This window comes from Amblyomma americanum, chromosome 10, assembly GCF_052857255.1.
Source record: "Amblyomma americanum isolate KBUSLIRL-KWMA chromosome 10, ASM5285725v1, whole genome shotgun sequence".
NCBI classification, from domain to species: domain Eukaryota; kingdom Metazoa; phylum Arthropoda; class Arachnida; order Ixodida; family Ixodidae; genus Amblyomma; species Amblyomma americanum.
The window spans coordinates 47715968-47734594 of record NC_135506.1 but is presented as its reverse complement, the minus strand read 5'-3'; the positions used below and the strand labels follow the sequence as shown (position 1 = coordinate 47734594).

General features: G+C 44.5%; 1 long non-coding RNA gene and 1 pseudogene across 11 annotated transcripts in view; one reads left to right on the top strand and one right to left on the bottom strand.

The window, feature by feature from the left end:
- Positions 1-1209: 1209 nt before the first annotated feature.
- Positions 1210-18627, top strand: part of LOC144106458 (uncharacterized) — a 42054-nt gene continuing 24636 nt past the window's right edge. Inside the window, exons 1-9 of one of the 11 annotated variants that reach the window (XR_013309006.1) lie at positions 1210-1472; positions 4576-4752; positions 4994-5136; positions 6183-6391; positions 6945-7029; positions 7585-7696; positions 9076-9169; positions 10630-10869; positions 17474-17833. This is a non-coding gene — a long non-coding RNA (uncharacterized LOC144106458). Of the gene's footprint in view, positions 1473-4575; positions 4753-4993; positions 5137-6182; positions 6392-6944; positions 7030-7584; positions 7697-9075; positions 10870-12024; positions 12146-17473; positions 17834-18627 lie in introns of those variants that run through there. The other 10 variants (XR_013309005.1, XR_013309003.1, XR_013309010.1 and 7 more) reach the window with 10 other exon arrangements.
- LOC144107232 (uncharacterized) lies at positions 15419-17453 on the bottom strand (annotated as a pseudogene).

The window sequence follows — 18627 nt, the reverse complement described above, 5'->3', positions numbered from 1 at the left end:
CCTGTTCGTTTTCCCAAATTTTAAATACAAGCGAACACACGATGCAGCCTCCATTATTATGGGCCTATTAGATGCTACAGTAGGCCACACAAACAGTCAGTAACATTTCAGTTACTCAGCGTTTCTAAACAGTACTCATAAGACTCAACGACGTGGCTGAGATGTGATTGCCACTCTGCACTCGATAGTCCTGCGTTAATCATCAGACGCTTCAGTTGGAGGATTGCCATGAGAACTCTTGAAAGTCCACACGTTCCCAGGGGTGCACGCGTTCCCAGACAAAGCACCATCTTGTTGCCATAGGTGGCACATTGCCCATAGCGGTCGCTCAAGTCTCTCATGGCTTCCATGAGTGTACTTGTTCTGAAGTCTTGCGGCACCTCCTTACACCAGATGGCACAGTATCATAACTGGTCACTGTGCTATCACCATGTCCCTGATGGCTCAGGCTGCTCTGGGCAAAGTTGTTCTTGGGCACTATCCCCATGTCCCTGATGGCTCAGGCTGCTCTGTGCAAAGTTGTCCTTGGGCACTATCCCCATGTCCCTGATGGCTCAGGCTACTCTGGGCAAAGTTGTCCTTGGGCACTATCCCCATGTCCCTGATGGCTCAGGCTGCTCTGGGCAAAGTTGTCCTTGGGCACTATCCCCCTGTCCCTGATACCTCAGGCTGCTCTGGGCAAAGTTGTCCTTGGGCACTATCCCCATGTCCCTGATGGCTCAGGCTGCTCTGGGCAAAGTTGTCCTTGGGCACGCGCTGAATGCTCGAAATTTTTTTGTATGTACTGCGAATGCAGTGCCAGTAACGACTCAGGTTTTCGCGTAGAAAGTTCCTTATTAGTCTACTGCAGTGCAATGTTGACTCAAGCAGAGACTCGCACGAGATTACGCCCATTGCGAAATGCAAAGAAAAAAATTTGTCAAGACATGGAGGGTGTGCACTGAGAGATACCTCGGCAGTCACGCGTTGAGATATACAGTGCTTAGGAACAACTTTCTTGGCCTACTTTGAAGCACGCTTTTTGTCTTTGGCGTTGGCCTCTTCACGAAGCTTGCTATGAGATAACCACCTCCATTGTTCGAATTCGTATTGTGCCATTGTATTTCCTCCTTGTCTAATCGAGCGTAAAAGCGATTACAGATACGCTTCTTTCGCGCGAAAGTGAAAAGCATGGGGCTGTACATTCATGCATTTGCTAGCTCAGCTCGGATACGATGATTAAGCTAACGGGATAAGAAACTCGACGTAGTGATGTGCAGTTTCGCCGAAAGTCTTGTGCTGCAAGGATTGATTTCATGTTCGATGCAAGCTAGTTTTGACTCCAGGAAAATGGCGATCAAGTGTGTGCATGTGGTTTCAAATGTGATATCTGTGGAGGCGATTTCTCGCCGGGATTGGTGAGGAGGCAATCTCACAACTTGGATGGATACTCTTGACATTCGTAGTACGCTTCCCAAGCAACCGAGAACGCGGTGAGTTGCAGTTTCACTAAAGCGGTTCGTAGGGTCATTCCTAATGTTCGTTGGAGTTCGAAATCAAAACAGCGGCATTTTAGGCTGCTGCTGTTGTCTTGAAGAGTAAGGGGTGTTCGGGGTGCACGTAACGTTAAATCTAAAGCATGTGTGCTACCGGCTAACGGGCACTCTTGCCGTTACCACTGCGGTTCGGAGCTAGTACTGTGCTCGCATACACTCTGTAAGTGTGCTTAATGTAGTAGTTACAGCCCTGCCACTATTGTCACCGCATCGGGAACCGACTGCGCCAGTGTGGTAGCGGTATCCTAAAACGTTCGGATTGCAGTGCTGGTGCCGAAGCTGTGACGTGAAGCGCAAATGACTTCAGTGAACATTCGCTTGTTTTTATAACGCAACATTTGTTTAGGAACTGCTATTTCTGCCTATCTGAGCTTGTCCTCTGTGTTTGAATTTTGTTTATTAAGCTAAAATGACCCCTTTCGTTTTTGTTAGCCGCGCTTTCTTGAACAGTAACTGCAATTCTTACTTCCTCCTGCAATAAAAGTAAGGGATAAGCATGGCAGTAAAGCGTGATAAGACACTACAATGTTCGGAGGGAAGAATGCTGTACCGATGGGCAGAAGAGTGGGAGATATTACCGTGCACCTTTCCAAGTTGCGGATTAAAGGGGGGAGACGATAGCTACTGATATCGAGTAGCTGAGGTAGAGCGGGTTGCAAGCGACACCTCCCGGACGTTTTTGGAATGAATTTTTACAAAAGGCATTTTCATCTGAGGCTAGTATCGCCATCTACCGTAGCCGCCCGGAGCTTGCATCGCAAGAATTCTCCATCTGCACTGAAACCAAAGAGACCAGCTCTGCGTTCGAATACCTTTAATTAAAAGTTGTGCGCTAAAAAATGTTATCCACTAACGTAACACTAATTTTAGCCAAGTCGTGAGCACTGTTCAAAAACCTTGTGCAATCTGATGCAATGTTCCCATGGCAACAAGACTGTGATGCGTCTTTTGGTCTTTATAAGTTTCAAAATCGTTGTGCAACGCTTGCCTTCACAGCATTTAACAATTCACAGTCCATGTTTCAACCTACCAACTAGGGACAAGGGCGATAACATTCTGAACCATCCATTCTTAAATGAAGGAAAATGTCCGAAGCACGGCAGTGATTTTGGCGGGAAACTCATCGGCGCCGCTATGTCGTTTATTTCACACATCGCGCACTCATGCACACCACATGACATTTTTTAGAGTTTCGACCAGGGCATTTCAACACTTTTGCGATTGAGACCAGTCAAGTAAACAGAGGTAAAACAAAAAAAATGCACAGAGACCATAAAAATTGTCTCTACTGTCCGTCTAATCCCCTACCGAGAAATCGATGAGTGGATCGTCACCGGACGAAGCTTGATCGGTGAAATCCATAACATCTTCTTAGCTAGAGGGCCCAGACGAGTTGTCGACTTCCATCGGAGTCTCGGCATTAATCATCGGCAGCACGCAGAGTCCTTCTGGTAGGAAAACACAATCTCGTGCGGGAACAGGCTTGTAACAAAAACGGCGATCAGAATCAAGAATCGGCACCAGTATTTCAGCCGTGTTGGAAGATGACGCCGGTGGAGCGCCGTGGAATCCTACGAAAATGAAATATCGTGCCGGAACAGGCATATAATCAGTGCGGCCATCGCAAACAGCTAACGGCACCAGTATGACAGCCGGAATACTCGGAGGTGACGCCGCTGAGGCATCGCGGAATCCATCTTCAGCGAGAGGCTGCGGTGCTGATGTCATCGTTCTTCGGTGGTTTTCTACTGCACAGGAATAAAGAATAGCCACTGTGAGAAAACAAGAAAACTCTTAAAGAGCAGCGACTATACGTAATAAAAGTTCATAGACGATGGCTTACTCTGGCCCAGCAGATTGCCGAAGCGGGCCGGACTCACGCCGTTCTTGGCTGCTGTCAGATCGCTGGGTGCACCGTATTGTGGTGTCCTTACCGGTGTTATTGTGATAACGGATTAGAACAACGGCATAAAAGTGCTTGCGTCTCTGGATGCGTAGCGTGAACCAAGCATGAACCAAGCGCGAACCTCCTGATAACAGTACTTTGCCGCCAGAAAATGTCATTGTTGCCCACATGAACTGAGTTTTATTTCGAAACAGCTCGACGTGAGAATTTGCACGGGTGAATTTTTCTGTTTTTGACAATTAAAAAAAGTGCACCTAAAAAGTTTTGAGAAATATCTAGAAAACAAAACTTTTCCAGAGACTTCTCAATTAAATAAGTGAAGCACGACCAAGCCTCGTGATAATATCGAAATCTACACTGGCGATCGCAGCGACATAAAGACGACAGGCTGGAGGCTCTTCGTTTTTTTTTACATTTTTTTTTACGCTTGAATGAGGTGCTCCTCAGCAGTGTACTTGAGGATGATGTTTGATATCACATCAGTTTTGAGGTGTTAGTGCAGCGGTCCATTGGTGCGTCATGTTTTAGCCAGCATTTTTGCAGAACATGTGAGTTTCGCCCCACATGTGTTTCCTTAATGATTTGCAGCCGCGAACGAACTTTGTCACACATCGTGGAAGTATTCTGTCCAGGAAGGTACAGAAACTGTTTGTTTTTGTTTTCACTGCACACATACGTGGTTTTGCACATCGAAAATTTGGAGGAACTTTTATGCGTACTCAACTTGCACTTGAATTTTTCTTTCGTTTCGTTCCATCTCGCTTTATAGCCATAAATGCCTTTTTAAGGGGAAAAACGGAATATATATTTCTGCCTTGATTTTTCTACAAGGTGTCCTGCTTCTGTACAGCACGATATTAGCGACCAAATTATTCACACATCCTGTGTGCCGAATTCACAGTCAGTACGTGCGAAGTTTGAAAAGACATAATTATATCCTTAAGCAGGTGTTACATCATGCCTTAACAGATGAAAATTGAATGCTATGTAGTTTCGCGTTCTGCGTGAGAGCCTCGCTCAAGATAACATTTGATATTAGGTACTCATAACTACGTGACGAGGCCACCTTAAGCAATCTGCTAAATATATTTTGTGATTTTAATTCATTATATTGTGTGATCTCCCATGATGCAGGAGCTCTGCATACAAGACTGCGGGGCTTGAACACGCCAGGAGCGGTATACCAGGACACGAGCTATTGGGAATGTGTCGGCATGTTTCTACGATGTTGGAATGAGTGTGCACTCGGCAGTGTCTTCCAATATTGGTTTTGTACCAAGCCTTCAGATTATGACGTCGTTGTATTTCAAGGTACTGTACTTATTTTCAACTCTTCACTGATACTCGGTATAATAGTCGCTCTACTGAAGCGTTCGAGCGAGGCATGCCACTCGTCTCTTTGTTCCGTCTCTGCAAAGAGACCTCCATTGCCGCGCCACCAGCAGAATTTGTATCCTCGATATCTAGTGGTTCCCTGTGAATTTCCCATGTATTCATCTCTCTTCATAACATAATTCATTATTAGTCTGGTCTGAATCTCTCTTGTGGTTAGCTTCCAGATGGTTTGGGGAAGAGACCAAAAGGCACATCAATGACCTGTTACATGCCTGTGCCGACATTACTGGACAAAATGAGCTGTTGGAATTTCACATCGCAAAGGATATTTCAGGGCTGTACCTACAACCCAAAAAGACGGTAAGGACGCAATGTATTAAAATTTGTTCCGCATAGGTAGCAAAAAGGCATTAAAGCTGTCCCGCAGATAATTTTAGGGAGCAAGGTGAGGCCACTGAGTGGGCTTCGATGTGAACACGTTTAGCGCTTGTTTCTTGAAGCGTGTAGAAAGCAGAGTGCCTCTTCTAAGGAGCCAGGAGGTTAGCCACTAAAGATTCTCTGCCTTGCCTGCTACCTCGGGTTTTGATACCTATTGGGACGTATTTGTTTCTGAGGTTTATCATTGTTGTTTTGTATAATTCCCAGTTATGATTAGCTATTCTTGATAGATAACATTTCATTTATTTTTTCCCTTGAAGGCCCGAAGGCATTAAGCAGCGTGACATAATTGGAGGCTTAAAATAGCTTCACATATAATTTAGTCAGTAATGAATGTGATGAAAGCCACGCTTCTATGAGGAATGACTTCTTCCTGAAAATGCTTACATTGATGTCTAATGGATAGGCAGCAGCTGAACAGAACATCGCGGACGGAGCCGATTTGTTATGGCCATTATTGCAAGATGTATCAAAATTTATAGAATGCCAGCGCATTCCGTTTTGTTGTGCGGCGTCGGTCACGTCCTGCTCTTGCACAGAAATTAAAAATTGAGCAGGAAAAGTAGGAAAGCATTATTAATTATCCAAGAGGCTTGGTCTTGACAAATCTAGCTACCACAGTCTAGGTACCGTTCCCAAAGTTAGAAAAGGCCTGCATTAACTTAGCGTCGAATAAGGCAGGAAGGTGACGAGGCGTTCTTCTCATGAGCAACGTTGAAAAGCCTGGATAGTTTACAAACGTGTTTTCTTTATTGACCTCTTGGTAACATGTACAGGCGTTTGGAAAGTGCAGATATTGTGCTCTAGCTTATCATTATAAGCTGGACGTTGTCCTCAGTTTCTCACGGTTACTGCCTCTACTCGATCAGTATGCTGCAAGCGATCTTGAAGGTTTTACTCTTTTATATCGTTCTTTTCTCAGCTTTATATACTCGAGGAGGTGCCATTTCAGCGTTCTCTCTTTCCAGGTGCTTGGTCAAAGGATTCGGATGCCGGGGTGGTGCTTTCACGAGGATGGTTGAATACGGCGGTTTCTACCGTGTTCATGACATCTGCGTTTTCTTCCTTGCTTGCCATGACTGCAGGCTCCGTCATTCAATTTCAGGTATGTCAGGACGCCGCCTACGTGATCTCCAGAATAGAAGCTCGCGAAAGGAGGGATACCTGTGGGATTGATGTAAGTTTGTCATTCGTTCTTATATTCTATCATGCGTACTCTTGTTCATTAATTTATTCATTCATTTTGTTGACCCAGAAGATCATAAGGGGACATCACACAGGGGACGGTGGGAGAGATAAACACATGTACAGAGGAGAAGAGTACAAACATAATTCTAAAGTACCAACTTGGCAGCATTTTTGAGTACGTCATATAAACTGCATCACTAGAAAGTACCGAACTGACAGCACTGTTCTCTAGGTCATGTAAGCTTAATGCGTTAGAATAATCGAAGATGTCATTATTTTACTGGTTATTTGACAACGTAGGCAGACGAGGTCGCAAAAAAGAGAAGTTCCGCAGACTGAATAAAGCAAGTTCGATTTTACCTGAGAGAGAATATGTACACAATAGGACAGAAGAAAACAGAATGAGAACAGACTGAAACACGAAAATAACCTACGTAGTGCATAAGAACAGAAGCTCCGCTTCTAGCAGCGATGCAGAGTGCGGGTTGACTCATGTTTTTTTCTCTCCTGTTTTGCCTATCTGAGCCTCTGCTATTTCACAGATCAAGTCATCCCTGTGTGAGGATTGTGCAACACCCCTGGGAAATTGTATTTCTTATCTGCATGTGAAGCCATGAACATTCGAAGGTAAATAGCTTGCTATGTTTCGCAGACTTCTTGAGCGCAACAGAACTACAATTAGTGCAGCTGCCAGACCGCCCACCGTAAAAACTCAATGCACGTTAAGATTACCTGATTAAGTGCAAAACCTCCTCTGCACGGCATGAATAGGTACTGGCACTTCACCCCACATTCTTGCAGAAAGGCGCTAGGAAGGAGGAGAATGGGAGCCCTCGGGTATGCACACATTGAGGTCACATATGTTCCACATGGTCCCTGCTAATTTGCGCCTCAGACTGGACCCTCGTATATAGGCAAGAATCGCCAAAGTGCTGCGCAATGTACGTGAGCGTTAGAGATCCCTAGGTAGTTCACATTATTCCGAAGCCTTCCACTACGGTACATCTTTCTCTGTTTCCTCTTCAAGTGCCTCCTCCATCCTTTCCCTGACGGCGTGGTTCAGGGGTATACAGAGAAATGAGACAGCTACTGCGCCACTTCGTTTACTGGAAACTAATTTTAATTTTTATATCAGGCAGAGAGGAGTGACGAAACTGTCACTCTCATGCCTTTACTCAGCAGGGTAACGAAGAGTTGTGCAGCTGTCTAAGGGCCTTCTGAGGTTCATGACTGAGACCCAAATATCCGGGAGCCCTTTCAGCAGGAAGCGCTGCATAAGGGATTTTCGTCCGGGGTAACTACCTCTTTGTATGCCTTAACACATAAGTAGCATGCTCTTACCGTTAAAGATGAATGTTAACGCTCAATACCATACTGTACATGCACGGATGAGAGTACGCTATAATATTCCTCCAGAGATTTTTGCGTTGTCCAGGTACCACTGTTGCTTTCGCTTGAAGATTCGATGGAGCTATACTCGGGGGCGTGGCACTCGGGACGTGTGAAGTGATATCCGCCGCCCCACCATGCTCTTATACCCGTCATATCAAAGTCTTGTAGGTGACCGCCAAGATAATCGTTACTGGCGCAAGAACTAGTCAACTTATAACCGGTGTTTGAAAAAATACTGCTATTAAGAAAATTTCCAGACTCAAAAGAGTGCATGGACGGTTAAAGGTAGTACCATGACAAGAAGGCTCACCAGCTGCGCTGTCGTACACTTACCTCTAACTGTTGCCCCTCGTCACTTGTGAACACTGTTAGAATGTATGTTGTAGTTTTAGTGCAAAGTCACGCATACGCTCACCAACCACAATCAATAATCTTGTCACCGCACATGCGTTCACTGTACGTATGCACGTACGACCTTGTGCCGTTGTTAGCAACGAGGTGACTACCCGAGCTTACTCGAGTAGTTCGGGTAAGCTCGGATAAGTTTGGACGTGCATCGCGCCAGCTGCCCGTAAAGCTGCTCAAGAAGAACAACATGGTTCTCACAATACCTAACGGTGGCTGGGATAGAACCAGCGACCTGCCAGTGCAGTGGCGCACCTCTTAACCGCTGGCAGTGGATTTGAGCACTCACCGCCATCTATGAATGCTAAGTAGAGAATGACCAGTTCTGCAGATATGGGCATTAATCCACTAAAAATATCGTCTGACATTCTTAAGGCGGAGCTTAAGTGCCCCCTCCAGTTGAAGAATGACTTCTACTCGTTTTAACTACGTCAAACCTCTACCAATTCTTTCATTTCTTCTTTTCTTCTCTTACTGCCTTTTCAACCTGTTATTTTCTTTACTCAAACATAGAAACAGTCAAGTTCTTGCTATCTATCTAACTTGTGAGCGTCTGTCGCCCACTCTCTTTTTAATCTACTTTTTGCCCATTCTGGTTGGTTTTCTGCCGAGCATTCTTGTAACAGTGCCACATGCCAGCGATAATATTTAGGTTTATGCAAGCATATTACAGCGAAAACTGTACATACGAGGTAAAGCTTGCGGAGATTACAACGTTGTATGCAATCTAGCGGCGTCACCATTTAGAAATCACGCGACGGCTCGTCAACCAATTATGCTCAGTGAAGCTCAGTACAACGCTGTCGCTTTACCACACGCTAGCTTTCCCCAGTGGCTCAGTTGGTGGTCTCGCCCAACCATATGCTTGCCTTCCAGGGTAGCTCAGTGTGTACTGTGACTCCTCCGGTGTGGCGGTGGTTCTGGGTTCGGACCAGGCCGAATTTTTCTTCAGCTATGACGAGGTTTCTGGGTGAGCTGTATAGCTTTCCCTTATAGCCGTGTGGCTGCCGTTGGGTTGACGCTATGAGTAAATACTCCATCTCAAAACCACTCCACGTTGAGGGGTTCCACTAAACATCGCACCAACCAGTGCCGGTGTGCCATCCGTTGTCGTCTGATATAGGTGTACCTGGGCTGTGTGAAGCCTCTGTACATTTCAGCTCTGATCTTAACTGGGCACACTGCAAATCCCTGTGCAACAGCGGGAACTATGTGATCATTAATGCTTGAATCTTCTAAATGCTGTGATATTGAATTAATCTGCCAATTATTATAGAAAGCTTATAAACTAGTATTGTTTAAGATATAACAGCATTGTGTTTCCACGGTATATTTTACAAATATACATATTACCTAGGTAGTAAAGTTTTGTTCTCGAAGTAATACGGTACCTATGAACGAGCTAGCTATGGGAGCATAAGTCACGCCATGTTTTCAGTGGAATACATAGCAGACCAGAGAGCGTACAGCAACCTCAATTGCAAGGACAAGCATGTTGGAGCTATTTCATAAGTAAGGAGGAAGCATTAAACAGCCTGCTATGGCGAGACGGAACCGGCTGACATAGGAAGCGAAACTCCAGCTTCGAAATTAACGCCTCTCAAAATTAATTAAATTAAAGAATACGAAAACAAGCTCCCTATGTATGACATCGGAAAAGGCTCACCACTTGAAGCACGCATATTATAAGAATACAAAGAACTAGCTACGTATGGGGGATGTCTTTGTGTAACAGAGGAAATAAATATCACATGATGCCAAATTATCACCTTCACTTCTGTCACACAGAAAGGCCATAACCCGAGTGTTTTTCTTTACAGACGAATGTGACCCCAATATCTTTAAGGTTTCAAAATGCAACATTTGTTTTTGTATTTGTGATACGTATGTCAAAAGTTTCGATGTGGGAAATTTTTGCAGCACATTTGAGACCATGAAGTGGCTGTTTTCAGGTGAGCATGTTTTCAGAGCCATTCAGGTTGCAATACTTTCGGTCAGTGCGACAACTCCTTCCCACAAGTGGCTGAGAGCGCAGGAAGCTAGTGGCTGGAGGTAATTCCAACACCTTCCAAAATTTGCATAAATAAAGCACAATATTTTCTGTACATTATACACACACATGCCAGTGGCGCGACGAGAGACCCATAGCATACCACGTCACGTGGGACTGCAGAGGCGAAAAACATATAAACCTACAAACACACTACATGAAGGACCAGAGGGAGGCCGCCCTGTCCAGCTGCTACTAGACGATCCAGCCTAACCTGGTGTCCCAAACAAGAAACAGCCATGACCATTGGAGTCCTGAAATAAGGACACCAGCCGCAGCAGAAGACCTCGCCTACTACTACTTCTATTTCAGCCTCAAGTTAGCCATACCGCACTTGATTCCAAAGCAAGAGCAATAATGCTTTTCCCATTCTTTTTTAGGTGCAGGCCGGGCAGGCGATGTGTCACAAAAGGTCGGTTGACTGGGGCACACACCAGTGTCATCGGTCATCGAGAGAAAGAGTTCCTTATCTAAGATGCAGTTCCATATGTGCCAAAAACTTGTGACCACTTGTGTGCGGAGCTCGGGAGAAAAACCGGGAGTCACCTCAGAGGTCCCTTCAGTGGGCTTGGCGGCACAGCTAAAGGCAGTATGCCTATCTGACCCTTCTATTTCGCCAGGTGAGCGATGAAAGTTTGACATCTTGCATTCGGAACAGCGCTCTTACCAGGCGAGTGCTCACTAGTCAACGATTCATGTTTTAGACTGTGTGGACGCCTACATTGATTAGGCTCGTAACAACTACACCTAGTGATGTTGAAATAAACCCCGTATCACTGACTGACTCCGAACCTCATAGTGGTTCATAAAGTCTACTACTAACGAAATTGTTGAAGTAACAAGCAAATAGCAAGAGTACTCCGAAGGATATGATTTTAAATTTGAAGCAAGTGGAGATAACCGCAGCTTGTAACGAAACGAGAAGGAACACATTAGAGGGAGAATAGGACGATTAACAATATGACAGGGAGTGGGCTAGAAATGACTGAGACCGTCGCAATATAAACGAAGCTAATACAAAAGATGAGGACCAAAACACCTGGTGATGGTGAAATAAACTCTATACCACTCATTGAATTCGAGCCTGATAGCAGCTCACAGAGTCGACTACTAAAGGAAACACTAAAGGAGCAAACTCTACGAAAGAGAGGTCAGAAGGCTTTGACTTTATATTTGAAGCTTGTGGAGCTAACTGCCGCAAGTAAAAAAAAGAGAAGGGAAATATTTGAGGAAGGAATAGGCCGACTGAAAATTCTGGGTGGAAGTGGGCTAAATAAGGCTAAGATCGGTGGAGTAAAAATAAGCAAATACAAGAGGTGAAAAGAGTGACAGCACAAAAAGTTGAAAAAAGCCCGTTCCACTCAATAAATCTGAGTCTGAAAGCAGCTCAAAGAGTCCAGTACAAAAGGAAGCACTGAAGGAACAAACTAGCAGCCTTGAAACTTGCTCTGTATAGGCGCGTGGGCTGCCTTGTTTAGTAAGAAGGATAAGGAGGCACTCAATATTGAAGTTACTAAAGACGCTTCTCTCTGTATACCTGGTCGGCAGTCGGACGACTTTAAGCCGTGATGTATATGCCTCTGTAGAGTTCAAGCGTCCAGTGCCGATACAAAGAATGATGGAGACAACACACACTTAAGGCAATAATTCACTCACACTAAAAAAGCTCCGTGACGTGAGCGAACAAGCTGCCCGTATGATTGCCCAAATCACAGTCAGGCAACATGGTATGAAGGAAAATGACACGTTTCGCCTTCTACGGACATTTTTTTCAGCCGTATAGTACATGTGGCAAGATACCTTCACCTGAAGAAATCTGATATAAAGTATCTCGACACAGAATGGCATATAATAAAGTTATGGGACCTCTGCAATCAACATCAACAGAGTGACTGCTCCACTGAGATTTCCACAACAAAATCTACCTTACAGAGGCATAGAATGTGCTCATGGGCAAATTGATTTGGTATATTTCAAGCGTCCATCTCCAAGACAAAGTATGATGAAGGCAACGCACACGTAAGGCGTACAAAACCACTCACAGTTTATTTCTTGGTACACAGATTGAATACTCGGGCTTCAACAACAGGAGCAATAATTCACTGACACTAAAAAAACTCCGTCACGTGAATGAACAAGTTGCCCGTATGATTGCCCGGATCACAGTAAGGCAACATGGTATGAAGGAAAATGACACGCTTCGCTTTATACGGGCATTTGCTATCAGCCGTATCGTACATGTGGCACGAAACTGTCGCCTGAAGAAACCTGATATAAAGTATCTCGACACAGTTAGAATGTCGTATAATATAGTTATGGGACCACCCATATCAACATCAACCGAGCGACTGCACCACTTAGAGCTCCACAACACAATTGAAGAACTTATAGAGGCATAAAATGTGCTCATGGGCAAGTTTGTTTGATATATTACAAGCGTCCATCTCCAAGACAAAGTATGATGAAGGCAACGCACACGTAAGGCGTACAAAACCACTCACAGTTTATTTCTTGGTACACAGATTGAATACACGGGCTTCAACAACAGGGGCAATAATTCACTGACACTAAAAAAACTCTGTGACGTGAATGAACAAGTTGCCCGTATGATTGCCCGGATCACAGTAAGGCAACACGGTATGAAGGAAAATGACACGCTTCGCCTTATACGGGCATTTGCTATCAGCCGTATCGTACATGTGGCACGATACTGTCGCCTGAAGAAACCTGATATAAAGTATCTCGACACAGTTAGAATGCCGTATAATATAGTTATGGGACCACCCATCTCAACATCTACCGAGCGACTGCTTCACTTAGAGCTCCACAACACAATTGAAGAACTCAGAGGCATAAAATGTGCTCTTGGGCAAGTTTGTTTGATATATTTCAAGCGTCCAGCGCCAAGACAAAGAATGATGAAGACAACACACACCTAAGGCGTACTAACAACTCACAGTTTATTTCTTGGTACACAGATTGAATACTCGGGCTTCAACAACAGGGGCAATAATTCACTGACACTAAAAAAACTCCGTGACGTGAATGAACATGTTGCCCGTATGATTGCCCGAATCACAGTCAACAACACAGTATGAAGGAAAATGACACGCTTCGCCTTTTATGGTCATTTGTTATCAGCCGTATAGTACATGTGGCAAGGTACCTTCGCCTGAAGAAACCTGATATAATGTATATCGACAAAGAATGGCATATAAAATAGTTATGGGACCACGGCAATCAACATCAACAGACTGCTCCACTGAAATTTCCACAACAAAAGCGAACTTATAGAGGCATAAAATGTGCTCATGGGCAAGTTGGTTTGATATATTTCAAGCGTCCAGCTCCAAGACAAAGAATGCATGATGAAGGCAACGCACACGTAAGGCGTACTAACCACTCACAGTTTATTTCTTGGTACTCGGATTAAACACTCGCGATTCAATAACAGGGGCAATAATTCACTGGCGCTAAAAAAGCGCCGTGACGTTAATGAACAAGTTACCCGTATGATTGCCCAAATCACAGTCAGGCAACACGGTTTGAAGGAAAATGACACGCTTCGCCTTCTACAGGCATTTGTTTTCAGCCGTATAGTACATGTGGCAAGATACCTTCGGCTGAAGAAACCTGATATAAAGAATCTCAACACAGATAGAATGGCGTATAATATAGTTATGAGACCACCGCAATCAACATCAACCGAGCGACTGCTCCACTTTGAGCTCCACAACACAATTTGAAGAACTTAAAGAGGCATATATAATGAGTGTGATGGGCAAGTTGGTTTGGTATAGTTTAAGCGTCCAGCGCCAAGACAAAGAATGATGAAGACAACACAAAAGTAAGGCGTACTAACCACTCACAGTTTATTTCTTGTTACAAAGATTAAATACTCGCGCTTCAGCAACTTGGGCAATAATGCAGTCACACTAAGAAAGCTCCCTGACGTGAATGAACAAGTTGCCCGTATGATTGCCCGAATCAAAGTCAGGAAACACGGTATGAAGGAAAATTACACGCTTCCCCTTATACGGGCATTTGTTATCAGCCGTATCGTACATGTTGCACGGTACCTTCGCCTAAAGAAAGCTGATATAAAGTATCTGAACACAGTTATAGTGTCGTATAAAATAGTTATGGGACCACTGCAATGAGCATCAACAGAGCGACTGCTCCACTTAGATTTCCACAACACAATCGAAGAACTTATACAGGCATTGAATGTGCTCATGGGCAAGTTGGTTTTATATAGCTCAAGCGTCCAACGCCAAGACAAAGAACGATGAAGACAACACACACATAAGGCGTACTGAAACTGGCAGTTTATTTCTTGTTACACAGATTCTTCTGTAACTGTAGCGCTACGTGAAATCGTCGTTTGAAGATTTTGGCTCCATGATTTATTGCTGGCATATAGGTATCATGTCATTTCCGATACACAGTCCGCGGTGAATAGGTTTAAAAACTGAAAGTTAGCGGTTTCCGGATTATTAATATATGTTTGCTATTCAGCATCTTTTACTCTCGCCTAATATTGCCTGAAAGTCCGCACATTGTTTTTTTTCTGCGGGGCATCGATATTCCGCTGTGCGTTCACATATACCTTTATTTTTGGTAATAGCTCGTTGCATGACGCGGACTTGGAAATTATTTTCGGGCAAAAATTGAAGTTTGTGGTATGTCACCTAGCGCCGACTGTTGAATCTGATTGGTATTTGTAACCTTTTTCTTCCCAACAAACGCTCGCCCTCCCTCCACAAACACACGCAAAAAAAAAACATCGTCATAAGGTATGGCTCTCAAAACAGCTTACAGCTCCATGCATGGCATCTGAACTTGGCGACTGATCAGATGCCTTTCGATTTGATGAAATTGAAGGAAGCTGTTTTACATAAACATGAAGGTTATTGCGAAGTACTTGCAGCTGGGCTTGTTGGTGCGTATTCGTGAAAGACATGAGAGCGCAAAATGGCAACACGGACTAGTAAGAGAACAGAACGATCGGTGCACTTTCAACAGGATTTATTCAAGGATGAGCGTTTATGTAGCCTCTGCTCATCCTTGAATAAATCCTGTTGAAAGTGCAGCGCTCGAATATGTTTATTACAGAGTACAAGCATTCAGAAAACTTTCATAGGTGTGCGACACAAGGAGTCAGAACAGTCAAGATGTCAAAGTGTTAAGCTTCCGTTTTTGAGCAACTTTAGCTTGCACTAGACTGTCGTACCTATTTTTACAATAGTTTTTCAGGAGAATGTTTGTTGCAGCGCTAAGAATGTTATGCATGACCAAGTGAGGACTATGATCGCTTTCACATTCGTCGAAACTGTCACCGTCTTTTATCAGGTTGGTAGACAGTGTGAAAAGGGCTTGCCTTTGGTTCGCTAGAGAATGGAAGTGCACAGCATACTTTTCACTTCGCAGCTTGTCCTGGACAATTTCAGTAGTCATAACAGCGTTAACAACTGGAAGTTGGGGAACTTGAGCCCTCCGCGATTTATGTTTCCTATAATTTCAGCAATCTCAATTATGATGTCTTCAACTTCTACCAAATTTGCTCGGCAAGCAGTGCATGCAAGTTTTTTAAGTGCTGCATGGGAGCAGTATCCGGCCATGTACGTTATAGCTGGCAGATTTTGTGCCTTCATTTCGAAGTCCTTGTCATTTACTTCAATTTACCTCTTTAGAATCGCCTCATCAATGCTGACAGCAGGTGGCCCTGAATCCACGTCTGGAAGCGCCAGGGCTATTTGTAGGCGAAGCTTGCGTTCGGATTCGAACACTTGTCTGATGGACACATGGTACTGCGACCCGGAGAGCTGCCTATACTTGCCAAATCTTTCCTCCAAGCAGTCTGTCTGGAACTCTCCGAGAAGTACGTAGTCAAATCCAAGGTCTTCAAGGCAATAGTTTATCATCTTGACCAAGGCTTCCGTAGTGAGACTCAAGGCACTGTGGGTCTCCCGACTGAGAATTCCATTGTCAAACTTCGAACTCTCCCAGAGGTCAAGCCACTGCATGATGATTCGAAGGAATTCTACCTGTGGACACAGCTTTTCTGCAATAGGAGTCTGCAGGTCATCACGAAGCCGGCGTGTTTTGCTGGGCAACTTCACACTATTAATCGTACACCAGGTTTCGACAACCTTTAAAAATTCTGCTGTTCCAATTGCATGCTGCAGTACATCGCGTTGACCGCATGTTTCTAGAGCAGGTATGGTTGATAGCTTGAACACTCTCAGTGCAAGCTTCACATTTTGCCTTTCCATATTAGATGGATTGAGGGCCTTTACTGAAAGTGTTGGAGTAGCCTTGATAAGGTGGTCTTCTTCTTTTAGGTGAAGATCACGGAGGGTCTTGAACGAAGCAGTGATAATTTTTGGGTTGGAGTTCAAATTCATAAGTGAAGGAAAAAACATGCATGTTCCATGGTTGTTTTGGTTGATCCAATTGTTCCGAATACATTTCAACAAGTGAACAGGGACAATAACAAAATAAAGAGGACGACTGGGATCTGATGGGTGAGGATAGGAGCTGCTGACTTTTGATGACAAACTAAAGATACATTGTTTTCCGATTGATATTGTTATTTGTGATGACTGCAATGATGCGAAGCTCAACCTTTTCAAGCTCATTTATGATGCTACGGAGCACAGTGTTCAGCTGTTGAGCATTGATTTGTTGAACTGGCAAAATGTGAACAACACTTTTCTGTGATGACAGGAGGCTTTGAATCATAAAGACATGAGCTGTCTGCTGCATTTGAAGTGTTGCTGGCTGTGCCGACAATCGTGCCACTCTTATAATCAAAATACGCCTGCAGATGGATCTCATCCACCATGAGAACCACTGACTTTTCATGATCCTTCATTGTACTCGCTGTCTTCTTCGCATAAAGCAGGAAAGAAGCATCCTGCTGCTCAGCTGCTGGATTTATAACATATGCATTGCATACACACCTGATCGTAGACTCATGCTGCAATGTGAGACCTCCGTAGTTACGCAAGTACCTGTAAGCATGAGGAGAGATTGTAAATAGGAGGCTGGAAAATACCAACAACTCTGAAGGGTAGCAGGGTGACTTGCTTAAAAGGAGTGAGACTTGATCCTTTAAAAATGTCAAAGCATCTTGCCGATCTTCGTCTGGCATTTCTTGATTTGTAGCGTCTTCAAGAAGCGATAGCACGAGCTTCAATATTCCACCTGTCTTGTCTTCAGGTTTGCGGAAGGCAGGAGCCTTATCAGAGCGCTTTCAACGGCATCCAACAGACCTGTCAAGCACCGAATATCATTTAAAGTTTTTGGAATGATCTCCACGCCTTCAAGTTTGGTGACCTCGACATCATGAAAATACAGCTTTAGAGAGAGGTCCTCGGTGAATTTAACTGACTTTTTGATTGCTGGGGCACCATCGACAGTCAGATCAAGGAAAAGTATAAAGTCATGCTGGGAAACCACCGTCCAGAATTCGGAGACCTTGATTCACGGTATGCACTTCAACAGCGCCTGAATGTGGTCAATTTTGTTTCTGTCCTCTTCCGCCTGTTTTGCTTCAATAAACAAGTTGATGGCATCTTGTAACGCAACTGCCGCTCGGCGCGTCCTCTTTTCATCTGGGGCCTCTCGAGACGTGCCTGCATTTGGGGCAGGAAGATATGCCGTGCAGTCTGGAAGTATCCTTGAAACAGCATCAGGTCGTAACCGTACGAGCTTCAGCGCCCCTTCAATTACTTTTCCGGTCTTTGTATCTGTGTAGCTTGTTCTATTTACCATGTCGAACGGTTTAAAGTGGCGCTCGCAGACCTGGGATAAGAATAAAACAAAGATAGTAAAAGCTCTTGAACCTGAAGTTTAAATATCAGACAGGTGCATGACAGTACGAGAGAAATTTCTATAAATGTCGTGTGAACTTAATGTCAGCAATACTATTTCGCTAGGACTTTACAGATTTACCCGGTCCAAAAGAGGCAGGACTACGGAATTATCTCGCAGCATGCTGCCCGCAGCGTTTTCAATGCAACTGAGGGAGGAGTAACAACGACAGTTAAAGGAATGTTTCCTTACCACCGACCGCTTTCCTGGACTGAGTCCGAACGGTGGATAGCTCTAATTCATTGAGCTCTTCTTGCTTGGTCCGAAGGGAAGGTGAAGACTCGCACACGCTCACCACCATCATAGTTCCGGCAGCACCGCGTTACGCAGCAATGCCCAGGCATTGTCACAGCCGGCACACTGGACACACACCTCCCGGCACCGACGTACTTCCTCGTCGCTACCGACGTCGTTACCGTAGCGGTGCTAACTCTGAAACAGCGTTGAGGTTTGTGACACACGCTGCACGAACAAGAAAAAAAGCAACGCAGAAATGCGAA